The sequence below is a fragment of the Pinus tabuliformis genome, chromosome Q (genome assembly GCF_031772625.1).
Source record: "Pinus tabuliformis cultivar Carrire ecotype Pingquan chromosome Q, CPIR1, whole genome shotgun sequence".
NCBI classification, from domain to species: Eukaryota; Viridiplantae; Streptophyta; class Pinopsida; order Pinales; family Pinaceae; genus Pinus; species Pinus tabuliformis.
Window position 1 is genome coordinate 756,429,010 of NC_142296.1, and position 24,407 is coordinate 756,453,416.

The 24,407-nt window shown below is 36.8% G+C and overlaps 1 pseudogene; it reads right to left on the reverse strand.

Annotated features, from left to right (window-relative positions):
• Positions 1-24,407, reverse strand: part of LOC149221713 (protein argonaute 4B-like) — a 50,653-nt pseudogene that overhangs the window by 17,277 nt on the left and 8,969 nt on the right.

The following is a 24,407-nucleotide window of genomic DNA, read 5'->3' on the forward strand; positions in this document are numbered from 1 at the left end:
ACTTACAAGCACTAACAGGAAATCAAATTTCAATTCTATCATTTCAGTTTACCTTCTCCAGAAGTTGTTCCATATTAGTCCCCATGCCAACAACATTATCCTTCATCCTGTTACATTTAAAAATAACAAATTTCCTCAGCATAAGTTTAAACAAAACAATCACATGACTATGCAGAAGCTACGAATGGGCATTCAAACCATCCACGAAATAATTTGAAAGAACCACCTTTCCAAGATAGCGTACTTCCAATGTTTAATTGTATCTCATGTAAAATATAGACAGAAGTAAGCATCTCCCATCAGACAAATACTTTTGTGGCATAGGTGGACTAAATATTAACAATGGGAAATATGTTAACATATAAATATCTAGGTCATGCACATGTAAAATTATGTTCTTTAGATCTTTATTGGCTTATGGCTTCCATTTTTAAGCCTTGCTGTGAAAGATCCACAAATATGTGGAAGTTATTGTGATTCTATGTAACAGACTCCACATATTGGCCAACACATACATATCTGAATATTTATTTGAAGGTTGATACTATTCTAAATTCTAACAACCCCCTCAACACACAAATATTATCACACAAAATCTCCAAAAATTGTGCTTACTTGTGATGGATAACAATTTGGAGCTGATTACAGCTTCTCTTGCAAGTCCAAAACACTTCTTTGTCATTCACTCTAATGGTCTTCCATCACTTTCACATCGAAAGTAGAACTTGCAACTTGATGTAGAACTTTCCTAAGCAACCATCCTTGAACCCTCAAACATTATCTTTGCTAGGACGCCCACTATACTCTTTCTTCATGCTACATGTTACCCCTCCTTCCAGGAGGGGTGCCTATAGTCAAATTCTTCACTTTTATTTAGCATAGCAGAGTCGAAGTGGAGACAGGACTATTTTTTACCATTTTCACATTTCCCAAGGCACTTCATGGATCCTAATGCACAGGGTCCCCACTCCAAAATTCAATAAGGGCTCCTTGTGATCAGCAAGAGGCATACTTGACACCCCACATTTAAATTTTAGCAAAAGGATGATATTTCAAGGTGAATTTCATCTCTAATGGGAACAAGGACATAGTATATTCCATGGGCATAAAGGTGGTAAAGCAAATAGACATTGCATGCATTGTATTCTACATTGCATGTAGCTCATAAGGCATCCTATCAAGCATGAAAACCTTTTCAACCTCAAAAGAAGAGGGGCGTTGGTAATCTCAAGCCCCATGCAAGCAATTTGAACTCTCCTAGCCAACATGAGGGAGTAGTAAGGTGGCCTAAGTATAATGCCCTCAATCAAACATGATCAAACAATGGCTTGTAGCATCCTCGAGTTGAAAAGTAGCGTCTCCAAGAAAAACACTCCAATCAAGCATGACATGGCCAAAGGAAAGGGAACGTTGCTAGTCAAAGGTTTAAGGGAGTCAAATAGCTATTAGGGGTCTAGGAAGGTTCCAATTTGAAATGTGCATGTTAAAGCATCCCATGAATATGAAATACAAAAAATATGGCATACCAACATCAGTTCAAAACAAAGCACACATAAAGCAAACCCTTCAACCTATTTAATCAAATGAAGATGAAAAAATGCGTACTTCCTAGAGGCATGTTGTCTCAGAACTATATCTAAAACCCTCAATGCATCTTGGGCTTTATCAGAAACCTCCCCTTGAATAACAGCCTGCAAGGCTTTCATTGAGATCTTTGCAGCAAATGTGATTTCTACCTTGAATTTCTCCCCTCTATCTTCTCTTCTCTTTTTTGATTGCTTAATCTGATTGGAGCTTCCATTTCCAATAGGCTTAATTAATTAACCACAGCAATTAAAATGAACAAAATGCATCAGCATTACACTGTCATCCCAACCTACCTGAAATTTAACACTGGAGCATAGAAGTATGGCATTCAAAGACTCATGTATGATCCTTAGTCCTACAACTGCAACTAATGCTAGAGCCTAGGACTTGAAATAATAAATTATCACGCCAACACTTTGCACCCATTTCACCCATCATTAATAGTGAAACCTGGGGTGTTGACATGAAAGAAGACTGCATGGTAGCTGATGGAATCATCCCAACAAGTGGAGACACCATGCCTGGCAGTCCAATTCTAGGCAAAGCTCCAGCCCCAACAAATGGTAGCATTGTTGGGATAGCCTAATCCAGCAGATATCAATGATTCTGCCTAGTGGTCCCATTTTCTCTTCTTCCTACAATATTACACTCAGCATTTAAATAGCATATACAACAAACCATTAACTATAATTGGTTCTACTACAAGCAGCAAAACATGGTGTCTTGATGGCGGAGAAAATAAAGTTGTCCTATGAGATATTCTTGAGAGTTGGATGTATAAAGTTAGATTAATCTCAATCTTTACAGAAGATACTAAATAGACCTTAATATCATTCCAACTAAGACAAAATACATCAGGAAGAAAAAAATGCAACTTTATCCTCCTCAGAAAGAAAGAGCTAATAAGAAATTTAATCATCAGCAAAGCCCTGACCACAAGGTTTCAAACAATGGATAGCTATTCTGCCAAGGATTGAAAACATGCTTGATTTGTTGTCTAAGAAATTTACAAGGAGATGTTTACATGAAGCAACATTACAAGGTTCAAAAAGTTTGGTAAGTCAAGTGGAGCATGTTCAGAAAAGTTCAAGATTTTGAAAGAACTTCACAAAATTTGAATAAAGGTTTCAGAAATATGGAACAAATAAAATTATATAAATTACACAGTAATTCAAATAATCACAACATAATATATGAACACACAAAAACAGTAATTCCAAAAAGAGATACATAAATCTCAATAACATAATAGCATTATCCATAGTTTATAGTTTAAACTAAGAGTTATGAATATTTAAGCATTTGTGACACCAAGACCTGCTTCAAAATCATAACCTATGCCAAGATTTTCATCTAATGCCTCAGTATTAAATGTGGGACTCAAAAGTAGGTTTCCTTGCTTTTAAATTAGATATTTCAAACTTATTTCTTGCATTTTCAAGGGAAGGTTCAGAGGTTAGGCCCAGACCAACTTGACCCATCCAAGAGGTTCAGATCTGATCTGAGACATGTCTCGCTAGAGATAACAACTATGTTGCTATGTTGCAAAAGGGAGGGTCGACACCTTTACACCTCATGTCCTAATCAATCGAGTGCTTTGATGACTTCTTGTTAAAAATTGGAAACTAGGGCAAAATTCCACTGTGCTCTACTCCTTTGAGGAATATTTTTGTGGCATTGAATTCCTCTTTTCGAGAGGTCCAAAATCGACCTTAAGATCACGAAATTTGGATAAGGAAAAATATTTATTTACTTCAAAGAATTTCTACAATTCATGAACTTATTAAGGCGAGAAAAATGAAAATTTGCCTCCAAAATGTTAAGGTCAGCTTCACCTCCATAAGGTCAAATTTTATATATATAGGTGTCCTCCATTCTGATTAGACACATCAACTTGCTTGGATAAGGTCTGAGGCAGCCGAGGTCTTGATGGAGGTTGATGGACTATTTGTTTTTGGGTTAAGGGTTGAGATTCTTCATGATAGTTAGCTGCAGGTCTAGATGGATTAGTATGGGAACTTTGCTAGCCCAAGTTCTGTAGCAGAAAGGGAAGCCAAGGTTGTTTGGACTCTGGAGTAAGTGTGGGTCTATTTGAGAATGGTTCTGGGCTCAAGACTGCAGCTTTGAATGAGGATTGATCTCACAATAAACCTTGAAGCAGGGCACTTCCAGCGGATCAATCTCTGTTCAGAAGGCCGAGTATCTTCTAAAGGAAGGCTGCAGTATGTTATGTTCGATCAACAAGCTATATGGTCCATTTTTGAATCTTATAAGGTTAAGGGGCATATAATTGTTGCAAGATCTGCTTGAAGGAAGGATGCAGTTCATGGAAGGTCTATTAAGTATGAAAAGGGTGCTGTAGCTGATTGTGCTTGTGCCTTAACTAGTATTCAGAATTACAGAGTAGAAGACTCCAACCCTTGGTGCCAGAGTTTCCATTTGATTGAGTCATCTTCGTGTTTAAGGGATTTGATATAGGATCTTCATCTTGGCAAGTCAGTATTGACTTTAAATCATTGTACTCTCTCTCTCTGTTGAACATTTTATGATTAATAATAAGAATATTTGATCCAGGGTTTTCCCCATCTTGGGGTTTTTCCCTGGCTTGTGCCATATTCTTGTGTTCTTCTGTCTTGGCTTGTCTTCAACATTTATCATGTATGTTCTTTCATCAGTTACTATATGTGATTGTTAATGGATTAATGGGCAAAAGGATGGATGAAGTAACTAACTAAAGCAAAGAACATGTTAACTCAAAATTAACATGGTATCAGAGCTCAGGAAAAGACAAGCCGAAGCAAACGTGAAAGAGAAAATAAATATCGAGAGAAGGTTCATTGCTTAAGAGCTTATGGGCATCAAGTGGTTGCAGGTAGCCTCTCTCATTGTGATCTATGGCCTTTCCTGTGGCCATCTCCTGAATCATTATTCCCCTTCGAGTTGAAGCATCAACCTTAAAGTTCCTTATGAAGACAACGAAGCCCTCATTCATATTGATTATAGTATGAAATTTTGTTCGAATATAGGAAGGCACTTTATCCAGTACAATGGGATAGCATCAGAATCATGAAATTTCCAAGGCCTACAATCAGACCTCTAGAAAGGATAATCATGTTCTGCGATAGAGAATTTGATACGCTATCCTAACTAGAGATACTCTCAGCCTTCAAATTGCAAAAATCTTACATATCCTTGGCTTGATCTAAGGTATATCTGTGTCAATTTCAGATTGATCCCTTCCTCAAAAGATGGTGTTCTATTGCAAGCAATTCTTGTAGGTAAGTGATGGCCTTATTTCTTGTCCAAAGTACAGTATTGGATTTCGCTTGGCCAATTTTCAGTTTTCACTGAGCAACTCTAAATCAAATGAAATTATCACATCTCACAGATGGAAATGATCTATCAGTTGTGCTATCTACAAGAGGTTGAGTTGGAGGAGCATCTTGTTTTCAGATGTCTCCTCTACTATGATATTAGAGGGATAATTCATTGTTTGTAGTAAGGCTAACCAGGACTCTCATGATCCCTTGTTTTGCTGCTCGATTCATTCATGATGTGATTGCACATATATCAATGATCTTATGAGGTTCATGTAGTATGGTCTTCGTAAGGAAAAATTATATTCTTCTTGCCTATGTCAACTACAGGTGGTAAAAGCCACCATGCAAAGGTCCCTGTCTTGGATACACACGGTACTAGACCTCTATGGCCTCACACTTCCTTTTTCTTGTTTCCTAGTAGAGCTACTTCAATGAAGCCATATTTCAGAATGTTTGATCTAAAATCTCTTCTCCAAGAGATGAATCGAAGACTCCTCCATTCTGGGTATAAATATTATGAAAACCCTCTATAAAGAAGGTTGAACTTGCAGCCATGTATATCAGTGAAGAGGACAAATATCTAGTCTTAAGAATCGTACTCATTTTTAGTCCAAGAATGCTCAGCAAAGTCTAAATCATGAGCAACATAAGGGAATAATCTCAAAATATGGTCTTACAAATTACTTCAGGCAGTGAGAATTGTTTCTATAAGAAGCTTTGTGATCCATATTAAATGACTAAGAAGCCGAGATTGAGGTGAAGTCAAATCCTAGATGTCCAGGAAAGGAATGGTCTCACTGAAAGTTCAAAGACTTGAAGTTACCATAAAGCTCAAGAACAACCATATCGTCTATGCTAGGAAGTCCATATCAAAATCATAGCCTTGTGCAATTAAATCTTCTTAGTTACCTCATAGGTAGCACCAATACCTCTATGCATAGTATATCAACAGGTATGCTATCTCCTATACAACTCTGCATCTCTTCTGGCCTCCTTTCAGTTTAATATTGTATGATCCGTAAGCAATGATTATATTGCAGCACTCATAAACTGATGACAAATTTATAGTCTTGTTCACAAATAGAATTGTGAACAAGACAAATAGATTTTCTTGATTAATGATTTTTCCTATATATTATCTATTAGTTAAAGATATTGGAGCTCTTTTTTCCTTGGCTTCCTAGATAAGGGTTATGGCATACTTGAAGTATTCAAAGAACAATTATTATATTTTCTCAAGCCTCTATCGTAAAGGAAGAGGAGCCAAAGAAACCTGTGAAATGGACTATTACCTTGCTCTCAATTGAAGTATCTATTCATTCTATTATGATAAGAATATGTGCTGACTAGTGAAGTTAATGTAATTAAATTCATAGCTTGAACAATGATGTAGTGAAAGCATAGATAACAAGGAAAATTCCCTTCCACTATGAGGAGAAACAATCTTCTTATCTTCAGTGTCTTATCTTGAAGACCTATAGTAGAGTAGGGACACTGCTATCAATTCTTGCAAAATCTCTCTGGATATCCTGAAGCAAGTCAATAGTTTTGAACCCAAGAAAGAAAATGATGATGAAGGTTGTAATATGAGCAACCTTGAAAGTTTAAAAGAACTAGGACCAGACCCTTGCAGTAGCCTCCTCATTGAAGAAGGAAACTGAGAGGACCCCGATCTTGAATCTTTGGAGAAGGATGGTTGTACTCAGATACCTCAGACCTTTGCATCATGGGTTAATAGCTGTCATGAAGTAACTGGATGAAGGAAAGGATTTCTCCAGGACCATGAAGATGATTTTCTCTCTGATCTGAAGAAGAGCATTTCTGAAATTTTCTGACTCAATTGCAAAATCTCATTTTTAAAAGGATGAAGATCAGATTGATGAAGTCTGCATATCTACCTGAAGCAAGGCTTCAGAGGGAGCCATTGAATCCTTGGTAAACTGTATAAATGACTATGGCACTCAGACCAAAAGTAGAATTACAGGAAACATAGCTATGACTTGGGCAAGGCCACTTTCTCAATATTTAGAGGGAGCAATGATTGAAAATGCAGTTTTAATGATGTATGTTGATATAAGATTTTCAGAACCAAGATGAAAATCTTTGATACACTATTTCCTCCACATAAAAGCCTGGTGAGATGGAGAATCTATTGATTCCTGGTTTTCTTGTTAATCACCTATCATATGCCTCTAAGTCAAGATTATGGAGGTACCTCATATAGTAGATAGCTGCTTGCTACTATTTATCAGAAATTCTCTACTGGAATATAAGGCTCCATGAATATTCTGATATTGTCTCGGATCGCAGGATGGTGAGTAATACACCTAGTATTTCTTGAAGTTGAATGCATGGCTTATTATGAAGCTAGTTGGTTGTTTAAGCTATTTCTTAAGCTATTTGAACATGCACTGGAATCCGTCGTTGTAGATTGCAGAATGGGATTCACTTTTCTGAGAATCATATTCTCTCCCGCTATCACTTTATTAGGGATATGTTATAGCAAGGGACATTCATGTTTATGGAAGAAAACTACCAGGATTATGACATGTTCAATTACAAAGTGGATGGGTTTTACGATAAGCAGGCTTCTAGATGGACACTTTGCACCCTGAAAAGACAAGCTTAAGTCGTGATCTCCCTAGGTAAAGAGGGAATAAGATGAGTTAATTATTTTCTTCATCAAGATATATAAGAAGCAGAGGATTGCTAAGTGATGTCAAGATATCTGCTATATATACATCTATATACTGCTGAATAGAGCTATGGGGCTCCTATTGATCTAGTCTTGGCTTTCAAAAAGCAACTTGGTACTATTCCCTATATGAAGGGATCCTTGATTAAGATTGAATATTGAGCTATAGGAACTCTTAGGGGTTTGGGGCTACTTATTGAGTTATGAGCAACCATAGGGTGAGTGGTTCACCTTACCCTATTGGTGCGTTGTGTGTAGGGTTATTGGTTCACCTTCCCCTATGATACCCCATGGTGGTTGACATGTGTGTAGGGTGAGTGGTTCACCTTCCCCTTGATTGTGGACACATGTATGTAAGGTGAGTGGTTAACCTTTCCCTACTGATGACATATGCATAGGATGAGTGGTTCACCTTCTCCTATGGCATATGAGAAGGATGAGTGGTTCACCTTCTCCTATGGATACCCCAGTGAGAGATGCATATAGGCATCTGTTGACATGTCAGTGGGATGTGGTTCATCCTTTCCCCTCATGTAGGATGCTCATTCCCTACGATTATTGGTTGACATGTCGGTGGGATGTGGTTCATCCTTTCCCTACGATTGATTATTATGCCTTGTGATTGTAGGATTTGGTTCGTCCTTTCCCTACGTGTGATTGTGATGTGTTATTGTAGGATGTGGTTTGTCCGTTCCCTACATGTGATTGTGATGTGCGATTGTAGGATGTGGTTCTTCCTTTCCCTACGTATGGTTGTGAGTAGGATGTGATATAGTCTTTCCCTACTATTTATTCAGTATCATCCTACCCATGTAGTCTGTGACACATGGGAAGCACCTCTCATCTGGCCAATGAGTTGGGAAAAGTGGTTAGGGACCATAGCACTACCGATGGATGGGTACTGCCATACTCCCTATGACTAGGATGCATGGTGTTCTTCAACTTGATCTGGGATCAAGTCTGATTGAGGTTTTACCTCTAGACTGACTTTTGTCAGTAGAGAGTGGTAAAGTCTTGTGACTCACTCTTGATCAATTCTTCTTCATTATTACATTAGTGTTCAACATAGCAGAGTAGAGACGAGATTTAGAGATGGTTCATGGTGTCAGGATGGCTTTATGATCAGTGACAGTGGTTGATGGTTTGACAGGTGGAATTCTCCCTAGTTGAGAGGGAGTGTTAAAATTGGCAACTAGGGCCAAATTCCACTTTGGTCTTCTCCTTTGAGGAAGATTATTGTGGCATTGAATTCCTCTTTTCAAGAGGTCCAAAATCGACCTTAAGATCACCAAATTTGGATAAGGAAAATATTTATTTACTTAAAATAATTTCTACAAGTCATGACCTTATTAAGGCGGGAAAAAAGTGTTGGCATTATGATACATGTGTTGTACTTGATGGCAACCCACTTGTAGCAGAACAACTCACTTGTATATGGTAACTAGATGAATCTACGTAACTAGATGAATCTACAGGAGAGATATCAGATGTGACAGAATGCATGGTAGTTCAAAGGAATCATTTCAGAAGTAATATGGCAAATTACAGTGTAACAGGTCTATTAAGAAGTAACAAGACATTGGTATAGAAGAACAGGAAGATGGAACTTAGGTCTACTGATCAGAATAAAGAAAGTAAAGGAAAAGGTTGATGTAAAGCAGTTTAAGAAGTATATACAGGTCCACTTAGTCAAAACAACGTATACACGCTGGTCCACAGAACAAAAAGAGTGTATACGTATACACGCACTCCCACAGAAGGAAAAGAGCGTACATGTTGGAAAACCAAGGTTTTGGTCCAAGGTATTTGGTCCAAGGTATTGGTCTGAGGTTTTGGTTTGAGGTATTGGTCCGAGGTATTTGGTCCAAGGTATGGTCTAAGGTATTTGGTCCAAGGTATTGGTCCGAGGTATTTGGTCCTAAGTGGTTTTGGTCCAAGGTATTGAGAAAGGCCTAAAACTATATAAGGAGGAGAAGATCAAAGGGATAAGTGCACAAGAAATGAATATCTTATGAAGTGTTAGATCAAAAGAAAATATGCATGTTATGGGTTTCTGATGCTTTGCTTGATCTAGACTAAATATGCACTTGAGTGTTTGATGATGGATGAGATCTAATGATGGATCAGGATCATAATGACTTATCATTATGTGATCTGATAATGGATGGGCTAGATCTGATTGCTAACACATGTTTTATCCTTTATATGTGATGATCTGGGTATGTCTAAAGTTGGGAATTGCAACGAAGTTATAAGTAAGTATTTGCAGATCTATACGCTGGTTTTCTTTGGCGAAGGTGCATATACACGCTGGTTCGGCTCTTCCAAGTAGCATATGCAAAAGAAAAGCTTGATGTTCAAGGATGACTGGTCTATCAAATCAGTGCTGTTGTTTTACTGCTATCTGTCAATGAAGTCTTCTTAGATCTGAAAGTAAAACTGAATGCATAAAGAGTTTGTGTCTCATTGATTAATTGATTGAGAAAGAAGGGTGATCCTTGCTGCTATCTGTTTAAAACTCTATAATATGACAGTAGATCTTCAGCATGTCATTGATTTCTACAGTTTGTGGTTCATAGGTGTTATGATTTAGTATCTTTAGAGGTATATGCAGGTTGGGCAAAAAGAAGTAGAGTATACACACAAGTTTGCTTCATTAAAGAAGCATATACATTCTGACACATGACTTTTGAGGTTACAGTTAGTTCTGGTTGTTGATGTAGTGTTCTGCATTCAGATCTATGTACTGGTTACAGTGATCTCTCTGATCCAGTTGAATGGTTGAATTTGATTAAGTTTGAATGAATGGTTGTTCAGTTGTGTCAGAGGTTAAGAGGTTTCAGTGATTAATTGTTTCCGTTATATAAGAGATTGATTGGGTTTCAGTGATTGGTTGATACATGTGTATTTGATGGTTGTATTGCAGTTAGGATTGATTTTGAGCTTCAATATTTTTGATGGATCCAATATGAAAATTTGATGAAACGTGGCCTTCAGATTGTGGTTTTGTGATCCCAGAGTATCTAGTCTGAAAATTCATGAAACATGGTCCCTGGAGGAAGAGAGAAGGTCGTAGCCTTATGTAGGCTGGTGCCTACATACTGGTAAATGTATCGGCCAGTACAAGAGCCAGGGGGTTGGAGCTCCCTTCTAGTAGCAGCTAGAAAACGAGTGAAGGTTGGAGCCTTCTATAGGCTGGCACCTACATACTAGTAAATGGATCGGCTAGTACAAGAGCTAAGGGGTTGGAGCTCCCTTCCAGTAGCAGGTGGAAAACGAGTGAAGGTTGGAGCCTTCTGTAAGTCGGCGCCTACGTACTAGTAAACGGATCGGCTAGTACAAGAGCTAGGGGGTTGTAGCTCCCTTCCAGTAGCAGCTGGAAAACAAGAGAAGGTTTTATCCTTCTAGAGGTGGGTGCTTGCGTAATGGTATGAGTCTGCACTAGTACAAGATTGTATACGGGTTTTTTTCTTATATTAAAAGAAGGCAGTAGCAGGTGGTTTTTGTCCCACATTGGGTTTCCACCTTAAATCTTGGTGTTCATGTGTGCTTCTTATGTGTGATGGTTTGTTTTGTTATTACTGCACATGGTTACTATTTATATGGTTAATGAAGTACTGATGCACTGATTAAAGATCAACATATGATGAATTAACTAAATCATAATTTTGTTGGATATACATTGGTTGCCTTAAATACAGTTGCGTGTACATGTGAGTTACCTTCATTGAAGTAGCGTATATAAATTAGAGTATGAAAATAAAAAGTTATTAATTTGACTAATACTAATTCACGCTCCCTCACAGTATTATTTCCAACAATTGGTATCAGAGCAGGTCCTTTGGTAGAAGCTTGATTGCTTGAAGGAGATTCGTAGTAACAATGGGAAAGAAGCTAAAGAAGAAAGCACCTCACAAGAAGAAGACATCTCTAAGGAACTGTGACGATGGGAGAGACGATTGGCCTTTATGTGGAAGCAACTCTTCAGATTCAGAATCACCTCAGAATGAAGATGAACAAGCAAAAGAACTATCAGGTACAAATTTGTTGTCCTCTGGTGATACATTTCTCTGTTCATTTGAAGACAATGAAAGTGACAGCGAAACAACTGAATTTTCTCTTATGGGTGAAAGAGAAAGAAATCAAATAGAGGCAAAATTTAAAAGGCTCACAGACACAATTAGAGATCAAAAATATCTAATTGATAAAAGGGAATGTGCCTACAAAGAAGAAGTTACCAGGTTAAAAGCCCAGTTGGAGGAAGGAAACAAAATAAAGAAGTAGTACAAAGAAAAGGAAGATCAAAGTCAAAGGCTGCAGGATGAAGTGACATCATTGAGAAATGAAGTGAATGAAAAGAACACAACAACCAAGGAACTTATAGAAAGAACTAGCTACTGTGAAGGTCTTGAAGTTGTGGTCGTTTCTCTAAAAGAAGATCTAAAAAATTCAAATAAGTAGAATGAAGAACTACTCCAAGAATTTGAAGAACAAGAAAATGAAGTTCTCGAATTAAGGAAACAAGTGGAAGAAGGAAGAAAAACTGAAGAAATCATGAAGAAGCAGTATCTTGAAAAGGAAGAGCAATATTAGGTTGAGGTAAATATCCTAAAAGGTAAATTAGAAGAAAAGGATAAACTTTTACGATTTCAAGATAGTACTAAGATTTTGGATGATATTATTAGTAATCAAAGGTCTCCTGCCATCAAATTTGGTCTTGGTTTTCATGAAACTGTTAAAGGTGAATCTAGCTCACAAACTAAAGCAAAGAAATCTAGTGCAAAATCTGAAATGCTCAACAAGGAGATAAGAGGTCAACCCCATCAACAACCAAGGAAATAAAGTCTTCAAAGAAAATCATTTACTCCTAACTATGGAAGTGATAATCAGTTCTTTCCTCTAATGAACAATGTTGAATGTTTTATATGTCATAATTTTGGACATATTGTAGCCAAATGTAGAAGTAGAATGATTCAAGCTAATAACCGTCACACAAAAAGATCATCAACTTCTAGTTACTTTAAGGGATATTGTTTTTCCTGCAATATGTTTGGTCACAAATCCATTAATTGGTATAGAGGGAATGTGAAACATATAAAATTTTATGCTTGTAACAAGTTTGGGCATATAGAAAAAGAATGCAGGAGGAAATTTTGGCCAACATACCAAAAAAAGCAAACATCATCACACTCCAAGGTATGGAAGAAGAAGAAGGAAGTACAACCAAAAATATGTGGCATAGCTCAGTATGCAAATAGAACAGACTCAGGAGGAACTGAAAGTATGAAATTTCAGTGTTCTAATTCTCATACGCAGTTATCATGAAGACAAGTTGTGTATATACGCAAGTTAGAAGCTGCATAGTTGCGTATATGTTGGTTTGATGAAGAAGCAGTGGGACAAACTCAGAAAATTGATCTGATATGGTTTAGACAATTATCAATTATCTTTTCTATCTTGATGATAGATGACTACAGTCTATGGATGTTATTTAGAAGTGCTTTTGATCCTCATAAGTTTTTGATAACTTGATGTATATCTCATTGATGATGATGCCTTGATATTTCTTACTGATATATGCAATGATCAGATATGATAGTGAACAGGTGGCACAGGTTCAGGAGGAGAATATGCTATGCTTCTAATATTTCACTGTTGGCATTATGTTTAGAATTCTTTGGTACCTAATGATTCCTATCAATGGTGATGAGTCTTATGTGGCTAAAGTTTTTAAATGGCACGTCATGCCATGTTGTATTTATGAGTTGCCTATGATGATGATACTTGTATTTCTTGGGGTTACATAGTTGTTATTCAGATCAGATTTGTGGGTGATTATGGATGAATTTTGATGATGCATACAACACATATATGTTGGTTACATGGTGATCTTCATAAGGACAAGGAGAAGTACAAAGCTTGAGTACACAACTTCATTATTTGACGATGAGTCACTCATTTCTTTTAAGATGCATAAATTTCATATGGTGCAGTTATGATGCAGGATTCCTATAGTTCTTGGCTCTCACATGGTTGAGGATTGTTGTTGTTTTTAGTATTAAGAAACCTTGACAAATGACTATGATCTCATCGTTCTCTAGCTACATATTGCTATCTCTTTGATGGATACACATTATGTTGGATACATGGATGATTACTTAAGTTTCATATTGATAAATATTGTTGGTTGGCCAAGAGAATGGTGTTATTACAGGTCTCATGAAGACATAGCTATTTGAAGACATGGATATTCAGAGAAATTGCTTACTTAGTCACATAATGATGATGCATTCTTACTTTATGATGATAGTTTTGATACTCACATATGTTGATTAGCATGGTTAATGCTTATTAGATGGGGGATGTTCCCTAGTGATGATACATGGTTGATATATTGAGGGTTCTTGTGGAAAGATCATGCAGTTCTTGATGATGATGTTATGATCATAGATGATGACTATGGTGTTTTCACATGCATATGATATGATGTGAATGATTTTTTGTTACTTCTTGGAGATATGACATATGCTTAGTTGATTCATGGAAGGTTATGATAAGGCTCTTTCTACTAAGGAAACGAAGCAAGTTGATCTTGATGAGATCAAGAGGATGAGTTGATATCTATATATGACATACTTTGTCACAGGTTGATGATATTTACTTTGTCATATCTTTGGAACTGATGATGGACATATATAGGTTGTGGGTCTAGATGTTGTTGACAGATGGTTAATGTGCAAATTATATATGGTGTATGATAGTTGATGATGACTATCATGGTCTTGCTTAGAACTTTGGTCTTTGTTATAAAGGTCATGTATATCACTCGATGAAAAGGTCATATAAAGGCCCATGATGTAATAATATGTCTCTGTCTGTCATAGTCTTTTAATGAGTCCTTTTGGTCATATGATGTAATTTATACCCCCACTATGCATGGGAAGGATGATGTAATAATTGTTATATTTCAGTCATGTATAAACATTTGGTATATCCCCACTTGGTTGGGAGATTGATGTATGTATGAATCATTGATGATATGAAGGTCATACTCACATAGTTGAGTTATAGAGTCATGTTATTCTTTTAGAAAATATATTTGCAGACTCTGCATGTGCTCAGGGGGAGCATGGATGGTATAGTGCATCTTAGCATGTACAAAGGGGGAGTTTAATCAGAGAATTCAGCATGTGCCTAGGGGGAGCATGATCAATGTTCATATTCAGTTGTTTAGATATGAAAGTCTTCATTTTGGTCAGCCCTTTTCCCTTGATATCAAAGGGGGAGAATATCTTGGTCCGCCCTTTGCCCTTGATGTCAAAGGGGGAGAGTATTTTGGTGTTTCTTGTTGGCATTATGATACATGTGTTGTACTTGATGGAAACCCACTTGTAGTAGAACAACTCACTTGTATATGGTAACTAGATGAATCTACAGGAGAGATATCAGATGTGACAGAATGCATGGCAATTCAAAGGAATCATTTCAGAAGTAATATGGCAAATTACAATGTAACAGGTCTATTCAGAAGTAACATGACATTGGTATAGAAGAACAAGAAGATGGAACTTAGGTCTACTGATCAGAATAAAGAAAGTAAAGGAAAAGGTTGATGTAAAGCAGTTTAAGAAGTATACGCAAGTCCACTTAGTCAAAACAACATATACACGCTGGTCCACAGAACAAAAAGTGAGTATACATATACACGTACTCCCACAAAAGGAAAAGAGTGTACATGTTGGAAAACCAAGGTTTTGGTCTAAGGTATTTGGTCCGAGGCATTGGTCTGAGGCTTTTGTCCGAGGTATTGGTTTGAGGTATTTGGTCCAAGGTATTGGTTTGAGGTATTTGGTCCAAGGTGTTTGTTCGAGGTATTTGGTCCAAGGTATTGAGAAAGGCCTAAAACTATATAAGGAGGAGAAGATCAAAGGGATAAGTGCACAAGAAATGAATATCTTATGAAGTGTTAGATCAAAAGCAAATATGCATGTTGTGGGTTTCTGATGCTTTCCTTGATCTAGACTAAATATGCACTTGAGCATCTGATGATGGATGAGATCTAATGATGGATCAGGATCATAATGACTTATCATTATGTGATCTGATAATGGATGGGCTAGATCTTATTGCTAACACATGTTTTATCCTTTATATGTGATGATCTGGGTATGTCTAAAGTTGGGAATTGCAACGAAGTTATAAGTAAGTATTTGCCAATCTATACGCTGGTTTTCTTTAGCGAAGGTGCATATACACGCTGGTTCGACTCTTACAAGTAGCATATGCAAAATAAAAGCTTGATGTTAAAGGATGAATGGTCTATCAAATCAGTGCTGCTGTTTTACTGCTATCTGTCAATGAATTCTTCTTAGATCTGAAAGTAAAACTGAATGCATAAAGAGTTTGTGTCTCATTGATTAATTGATTGAGAAAGAAGGGTGATCCTTGTTGCTATCTATTAGGACTGTGTAATATGGTAGTAGATCTTCAGAATGTCATTGATTTCTACAGTTTGTGGTTCAGAGGTTTTATGATTCAGTATCTTTAGAGGTATACATAGGTTGGGCAAAAGGAAATAGTGTATATACACAAGTTTGCTTCATTAAAGAAGTGTATACATTCTGACACATGACTTTTGAGGTTACAGTTAGTTCTAGTTGTTGATGCAGTGTTCTTGGTTTAGATCTGTGTACTGGTTACAGTGATATGTCTGTTCTAGTCGAATGGTTGATTCAGTTGTGTCAGAGGTTCAGTGATTGTTTGATTAAGTTGTGTCAGAGGTTCAGAGGTTTCATTGATTGATTGTTTCAGTTCTATCAGAGATTGATTGGGTTTTAGTGATTGGTTGATACGGATGTATTTGATGGTTGTATTGCAGTTGTGATTGATTTTGAGCTTCAATGTTGTTGATGGGTCTAGTATGAAAATTTGATGAAACATGGCCTTCATATTGTGGTGTTGTGATCCAGGAGTATCCAGTCTGAAAATTCATGAAACGTGGTCCCTGGAGGAAGAGAGAAGGTCATAGCCTTCTGTAGGCTGGCGCCTACGTACTGGTAAACATATTGGCCAGTACAAGAGCCAGGGGGTTGGAGCTCCCTTCCAGTAGCAGCTAGAAAATGAGTGAAGGTTGGATCCTTCTGTAGGCTGGCGCCTACGTACTAGTAAATGGATTGGCCAGTACAAGTGCTAGGGGGTTGGAGCTCCCTTCTAGTAGCAGCTAGAAAACGAGTGAAGGTTGAAGCCTTCTGTAGGTCAGCACCTACGTACTAGTAAACAGATTGGCTAGTACAAGAGCTAGGGGGTTGTAGCTCCCTTCCAGTAGTAGCTTGAAAACAAGAGAAGGTTGTGGCCTTCTACAGGTGGGTGCCTACGTACTGGTATGAGTCTGCACCAATACAAGATTGTAAACAGGTTTTTTTATTATATTAAAAGAAGATAGCAGTAGGTGGTTTTTGTCCCACATTGGGTTTCCACCTTAAATCTTGGTGTTCATGTGTGTTTCTTATGTGTGATGGTTTGTTCTATTATTACTACACATGGTTACTGTTTATATGGTTAATGAAGTACTAATGCACTGATTAAAGATCAACATATGATGAATTAACTTAATCATAAGTTTGTTGGATATATGCTGGTTTCCTTAAATACAGTTGCGTGTACACACGAGTTACCTTCATTGAAGTAGCGTATATAAATCAGAGTATGAAAAGAAAAAGTTATTGATTTGACTAATACTGATTCACCCCCCCTCTCAGTATTATTTCCAACAATTGGTATCAGAGCAGGTCCTTTGGCAGAAGCTTGATCACTTGAAGGAGATTCATAGTAACAATGGGAAAGAAGCTAAAGAAGAAAGCACCTCAAAAGAAGAAGACATCTCAAAGGAACTGTGACAGTGGGAGAGACGATTGGCCTTTATGTGGAAGAAACTCTTCAGATTCAGAATCACCTCAAAATGAATATGAACAAGCAAAATAACTATCAGGTACAAATTTGTTGTCCTCTAGTGATACATTTCTCTGTTCATTTGAAGACAATGAAAGTGACAGCGAAACAACTGAATTTTCTCTTATTTGTGAAAGAGAAAGAAATCAAATAGAGGCATAATTTAAAAGTCTCACATACACAATTAGAGATCAAAAAGATCTAATTGGTAAAAGGGAATGCGCCTACAAAGAAGAAGTTACCAGGTTAAAAGCCTAGTTGGAGGAAAGAAACAAAATAAAGAAGTAGTACAAAGAAAAGGAAGATCAAAGTCAAAGGATGCAGGATGAAGTGACATTGATGAGAAATAAAGTGAACGAAAATAACACAACAACCAAGGAACTTATAGAATTAACTAGCTACTGTGAAGGTCTTGAAGTTGTGGTTGTTTCTCTAAAAGAAGATCTAAAAAATTCAAACAAGCAGAATGAAGAACTACTCCAAGCATTTGAAGAACAAGAAAATGAAGTTCTTGAATTAAGGCAAGAAGTGGAAGAAGGAAGAAAAGCTGAAGAAATCATGAAGAAGCAGTATCTTGAAAAGGAAGAGCAATATCAGGTTGAGGTAAATATCCTAAAAGGTAAATTAGAAACTAGCTCACAAACTGAAGCAAAGAAATCTAGTGCAAAATCTGAAATGCTCAATAAGGAGATAAGAGGTCGACCCCATCAACAACCAAGGAAAGAAAGTCTTCAAAGAAAATCATTTACTCCTAATTATGGAAGTGATAATTGGTTCTTTCCTCTAATGAACAATGTTGAATGTTTTATATGTCATAATTTTGGACATGTTGCAGCCAGATGCAGAAGTAGAATGATTCAAGCTAATAACCGTCACACAGAAAGATCATCAACTTCTAGTTACTTTAAGGGATATTGTTTTTCCTACAATATGTTTGGTCACAAAGCCATTAACTGCTATAGAGGGAATATGAAACATATAATATGTTATGCTTTTAACAAGTTTGGGCATATAGCAAAAGAATGCAGGAGGAAATTTTGGCCAACATACCAAAAGGAGCAAACATCATCACACTCCAAGGTATGGAAGAAGAAGGAAGTACAACCAGAAATATGTGGCATAGCTCAGTATGTAGATAGAATAGACTCAGGAGGAATTGAAAGTATGAAATTTCAGTGTTCTAATTCTCATACATAGTTATCATGAAGATAAGTCACGTATATACGTGAGTTAGAAGCTGCATAGTCGTGTATATGTTGGTTTGATGAAGAAGCAGTGGGACAAACTCAGAAAATTGATCTGATATAAAGATATCATCAATTATCTTTTCTATCTTGATGATAGATGACTACAGTCTGTGGATGTTATTTAGAAGTGCTTTTGATCCTCATAAGTTGTTGATAACTTGATGTATATCTGATTGATGATGATGCCTTGATATTTCTTACTGATATATGCAATGATCAGATATGACAGTGAACAGGTGGCACAGGTTCAGGAGGAGAATATGTTATGCTTCTAATATTGCATTGTTGGCATTATGTTTAGAAGTCTTTGGTACCTAATGATTCTTATCAATGGTGATGAGGCTTATGTGGCTAAAGTGTTTAAATGATACATCATGCTATGTTGTGGTTATGAGTTGCCTATGATGATGATACTTGTATTTCTTGGGGTTACATAGTTGTTATTCAGATCAGATTTATGGGTGATTATGGATGACTTTTGATGATGCATATAGTACATATATGTTGGTTACATGGTGATCTTCATAAGGACAAGGAGAAGTACAAAGCTTGAGTACACAACTTCATTATTTGACGATGAGTCACTCATTTCTTTTAAGATGCATAAAGTTCATATGGTGCAGGATTCCTATAGTTCTCGGCTCTCACATGGTTGAGGATTGTTGTTGTTGTTAGTATCAAGAAACCTTGACAAATGACTATGAGCTCATGGTTTGCTAGCTACATATTGCTATCTCTTTGATGGATACACATTATGCTGGATACATGGATGATTACTTAAGTTGCATATTGATAAATATTGTTGGTTGGCCAAGAGAATGGTGTTATTACAGGTCTCATGAAGACATAACTATTTGAACAAATGGATATTCAGAGACATGGTTTACTTAGTCACATAATGATGATGCCTTCTTACTTTATGATGATAGGTTTGATACTCACATATGTTGATTAGCATGGTTAATGCTTATCAGATGGGGGATGTTCCCTAGTGATGATACATGGTTGATATATTGAGGGTTCTTGTGGAAAGATCATGTAGTTCTTGATGATGATGTTATGATCATAGATGATGACTATGGTGTTTTCACATGCATATGATATGATGTGAATGATTTTTTGTTACTTCTTGGAGATATGACATATGCTTAGTTGATTCATGGAAGGTTATGATAAGGCTCTTTCTATTAAGGAAACGAAGCAAGTTGATCTTGATGAGATCAAGAAAATGAGTTGATATCTATATATGGAATACTTTGTCACATGTTGATGATATTTATTTTGTCATATCTTCGGAATGATGATGGACATATACAGGTTGCGGGTCTAGATGTTGCTGACAGATGCTTATGGTGCAAATCATATATGGTGTATGATAGTTGCTGATGACTATCATGGTCTTGTTTAGAACTTTGGTCTTTGTTATAAAGGTCATGTATATCACTCGATGAAAAGGTCATATAAAGGCCCATGATGTAATAATATGTCTTTGTCTGTCATAGTCTTTTAATGAGTCCTTTTGGTCATATGATGTAATTTATACCCCACTATGCATGGGAAGGATGATGTAATAATTGCTATATTTCAATCATGTATAAACATTTGGTATATCCCCACTTGGTTGGGAGATTGATGTATGTATGAATCATTGATGATATGAAGGTCATACTCACATAGTTGAGTTATAGAGTCATGTTATTCTTTTAGAAAATATATTTGCAGACTTTGCATGTGCTCAGGGGGAGCATGGATGGTATAGTGCATCTCAGCATGTACAAAGGGGGAGTTTAATCAGAGAATTTAGCATGTGCCTAGGGGGAGCATGATCAATGTTCATATTCAGCTGTTTAGATATGAAAGTATTCATTTTGGTCAGCCCTTTGCCCTTGATATCAAAGGGGGAGAATATCTTGGTTTGCCCTTTGCCCTTGATGTCAAAGGGGGAGAGTATTTTGGTGTTTCTTGTTATCTCTAAAAAATTTCTACAACTTGTAGTAATCAACACCAACATGGTTGCCATCAAGTCCAAAGGGGGAGATTGTTGGAATTATGATACATGTGTTGTACTTGATGGAAACCCACTTGTAGCAGAACAACTCACTTGTATATGGTAACTAGATGAATCTATGTAACTAGATGAATCTATAGGAGAGATATCAGATGTGACAGAATGCATGGCAGTTCAAAGGAATCATTTCAGAAATGATATGGAAAATTACAATGTAATAGGTCTATTCAGAAGTAACAGGACATTGGTATAGAAGAACAAGAAGATGGAACTTATGTCTATTGATCAGAATAAAGAAAGTAAAGGAAAAGGTTGATGTAAAGCAGTTTAATAAGTATAATCAAGTCCACCTAATCAAAACAACATATACACGCTAGTCCACAGAACAAAAAGAGAGTATACATATACACGCACTCCCATAGAAGGAAAAGAGCTACATGTTGGAAAACCAAGGTTTTGGTACGAGGTATTGGTCCGAGGTATTTGTCCAAGGTATTGGTCTAAGGTACTTGGTCCAAGGTATTTGTCCGAGGTATTTGGTCCTAAGTGGTTTTGGTCCAAGGTATTGAGAAAGGCCTAAAACTATATAAGGAGGAGAAGATCAAAGGGACAAGTGCACAAGAAATAAATATCTTATGAAGTGTTAGATCAAAAGAAAATATGCATGTTATGGGTTTCTGATGCTTTCCTTGATCTAGACTAAATATGCACCTGAGCGTTTTATGATGGATGAGATCTAATGATGGATCAGGATCATAATGACTTATCATTATGTGATATGATAATGGATGGGCTAGATCTAATTGCTAACACATGTTTTATCCTTTATATGTGATGATCTGGGTATGTCTGAAGTCGGGAATTACAACAAAGTTATAAGTAAGTATTTGTAGATCTATATGTTAGTTTCTTTAGCAAAGGTGTGTATACCTGTTGGTTCAGCTCTTACAAGTAGCGTATACAAAAGAAAAGCTTGATGTTCAAGGATGAATGGTCTATTAGATCAGTGCTGCTGTTTTACTGCTATCTGTCAATGAATTCTTCTTAGATTTGAAAGTAAAACTGAATGCATAAAGAGTTTGTGTCTCATTGATTAATTGATTGAGAAAGAAGGGTGATCAGTGTGGCTATATGTTATAACTATGTAATATGACAGTAGATCTTCATAATGTCACCGATTTCTACAGTTTGTGGTTCAGAGGTTTTATGATTCAGTATCTTTAGAGGTATACGCAGGTTGGGCAAAAGGAAGTAGCGTATACATGCAAGTATGCTTCATTAAAGAAGCATATACATTCTGACACATGACCTTTGAGGTTACAGTTAGTTCTGGTTGTTGATGCAGTGTTCTGGGTTCAGATCTGTGTACTGGTTACAATGATATATCTATTCCAGTTGAATATTTGAATTTGATTAAGTTTGAATGAATGGTTGATTCAGTTGTGTCAGAGGTTCAATGATTGTTTGATTCAGTTGTGTCAAAGGTTCAGAGGTTTCAGTGATTGATTGTTTCAGTTATATCAGAGATTGATTAGGTTTCAGTGATTGGTTGATACAAATGTATTTGATGGTTGTATTACAGTTGTGATTGATTTTGAGCTTCAATGTTGTTGATGGGTCCAATATGAAAATTTGATGAAACGTGGCCTTCAAATTGTGGTGTTGTGATCTAGGAGTATCTAGTCTAAAAATTCATGAAACGTGGTCCCGGGAGGAAGAGATAAGATGGTGGATATGGAAAATTACAGTGTAACAGGTCTATTCAGAAGTAACAGGACATTGGTATAGAAGAACAAGAAGATGGAACTTAGGTCTACTAATTAGAATAAAGAAATTAAAGGAAAAGGTTGATGTAAAGTAGTTTAAGAAGTATATGCAGGTCCACTTAGTCAAAACAATGTATACACGTTGGTCCACAGAACAAAAAGAGCATATATGTATACACGCACTCCCACAGAAGGAAAAGAGCGTACATGTTGGAAAACCAAGGTTTTGGTCCAAGGTATTTGGTCCGAGGTATTGGTCTGAGGTTTTGGTCCAAGGTATTGGTCTGAGGTATTTGGTCCGAGGTATCTGGTCCTAAGTGGTTTTGGTCCAAGGTATTGAGAAAGGCCTAAAACTATATAAGGAGGAGAAGATCAAAGGGATAAGTGCATAAGTAATGAATATCTTATGAAGTGTTAGATCAAAAGCAAATATGCATGTTATGGGTTTCTGATGCTTTGCTTGATCTAGACTAAATATGCACTTGAGCGTTTGATGATGGATGAGATCTAATGATGGATCAAGATCATAATGACTTATCATTATGTGATCTGATAATGGATGGGCTAGATCTGATTGCTAACACATGTTTTATCCTTTATATGTGATGATCTGGGTATGTCTGAAGTTGGGAATCGCAGCGAAGTTATATGTAAGTATTTTCATATCTATACGCTGGTTCGACTCTTCCAAGTAGCGTATGCAAAATAAAAGCCTGATGTTCAAGGATGACTGGTCTATCAAATCAGTGTTGTTGTTTTACTGCTATCTGTCAATGAAGTCTTCTTAGATTTGAAAGTAAAACTGAATGCATAAAGAGTTTGTGTCTCATTGATTAATTGATTGAGAAAGAAGGGTGATCCTTGTTGCTATCTGTTTAGAACTCTGTAATATGACAATAGATCTTCAGAATGTCACTAATTGCTACAGTTTGTGGTTCAGAGGTTTTATGATTCAGTATCTTTAGAGATATACGCAGGTTGGGCAAAAGGAAGTAGCGTATACACGCAAGTATGCTTCATTAAAGAAGTGTATACATTCTAACACATGAATTTTGAGGTTACAGTTAGTTCTGGTTGTTGATGCAACATTCTGGGTTCAGATCTGTGTATTGGTTACATTGATTTGTCTGTTCCAGTTGAATGGTTGAATTCAATTAAGTTTGAATGAATGGTTGATTCAGTTGTGTTAGAGGTTCAGAGGTTTTAGTGATTGATTGTTTCAATTATATCAGAGATTGATTGGGTTTCCATGATTGGTTGATAGAGATGTATTTGATGGTTGTATTGCAGTTGTGATTGATTTTGAGCTTCAATGTTGTTGATGGGTCCAGTATGAAAATTTGATGAAACTTGGCCTTCAGATTGTGGTGTATCCAGGAGTATCCAGTCTGAAAAATCATGAAACGTGGTCCCTGGAGGAAGAGAGAAGGTCGTAGATATGGAAAATTATAGTGTAATAGGTCTATTCAGAAGTAACAGGACATTGGTATAGAAGAACAAGAAGATGGAACTTAGGTCTACTGATTAGAATAAAGAAAGTAAAGGAAAAGGTTGATGTAAAGCAGTTTAAGAAGTATACGTAGGTCCACTTTGTCAAAACAACATATACACACTAGTCCACAAAACAAAAAGAGCATATACATATACACGCACTCCCATAGAAGGAAAAGAGCGTACATGTTGGAAAACCAAGGTTTTGGTCCGAGGTATTGGTCTGAGGTTTTGGTCCGAGGTATTGGTATGGGGTATTTGGTCCAAGGTATTGGTCTGGGGTATTTGGTCCAAGGTATTGATCCGAGGTATCTAGTCCTAAGTGGTTTTGGTCCAAGGTATTGA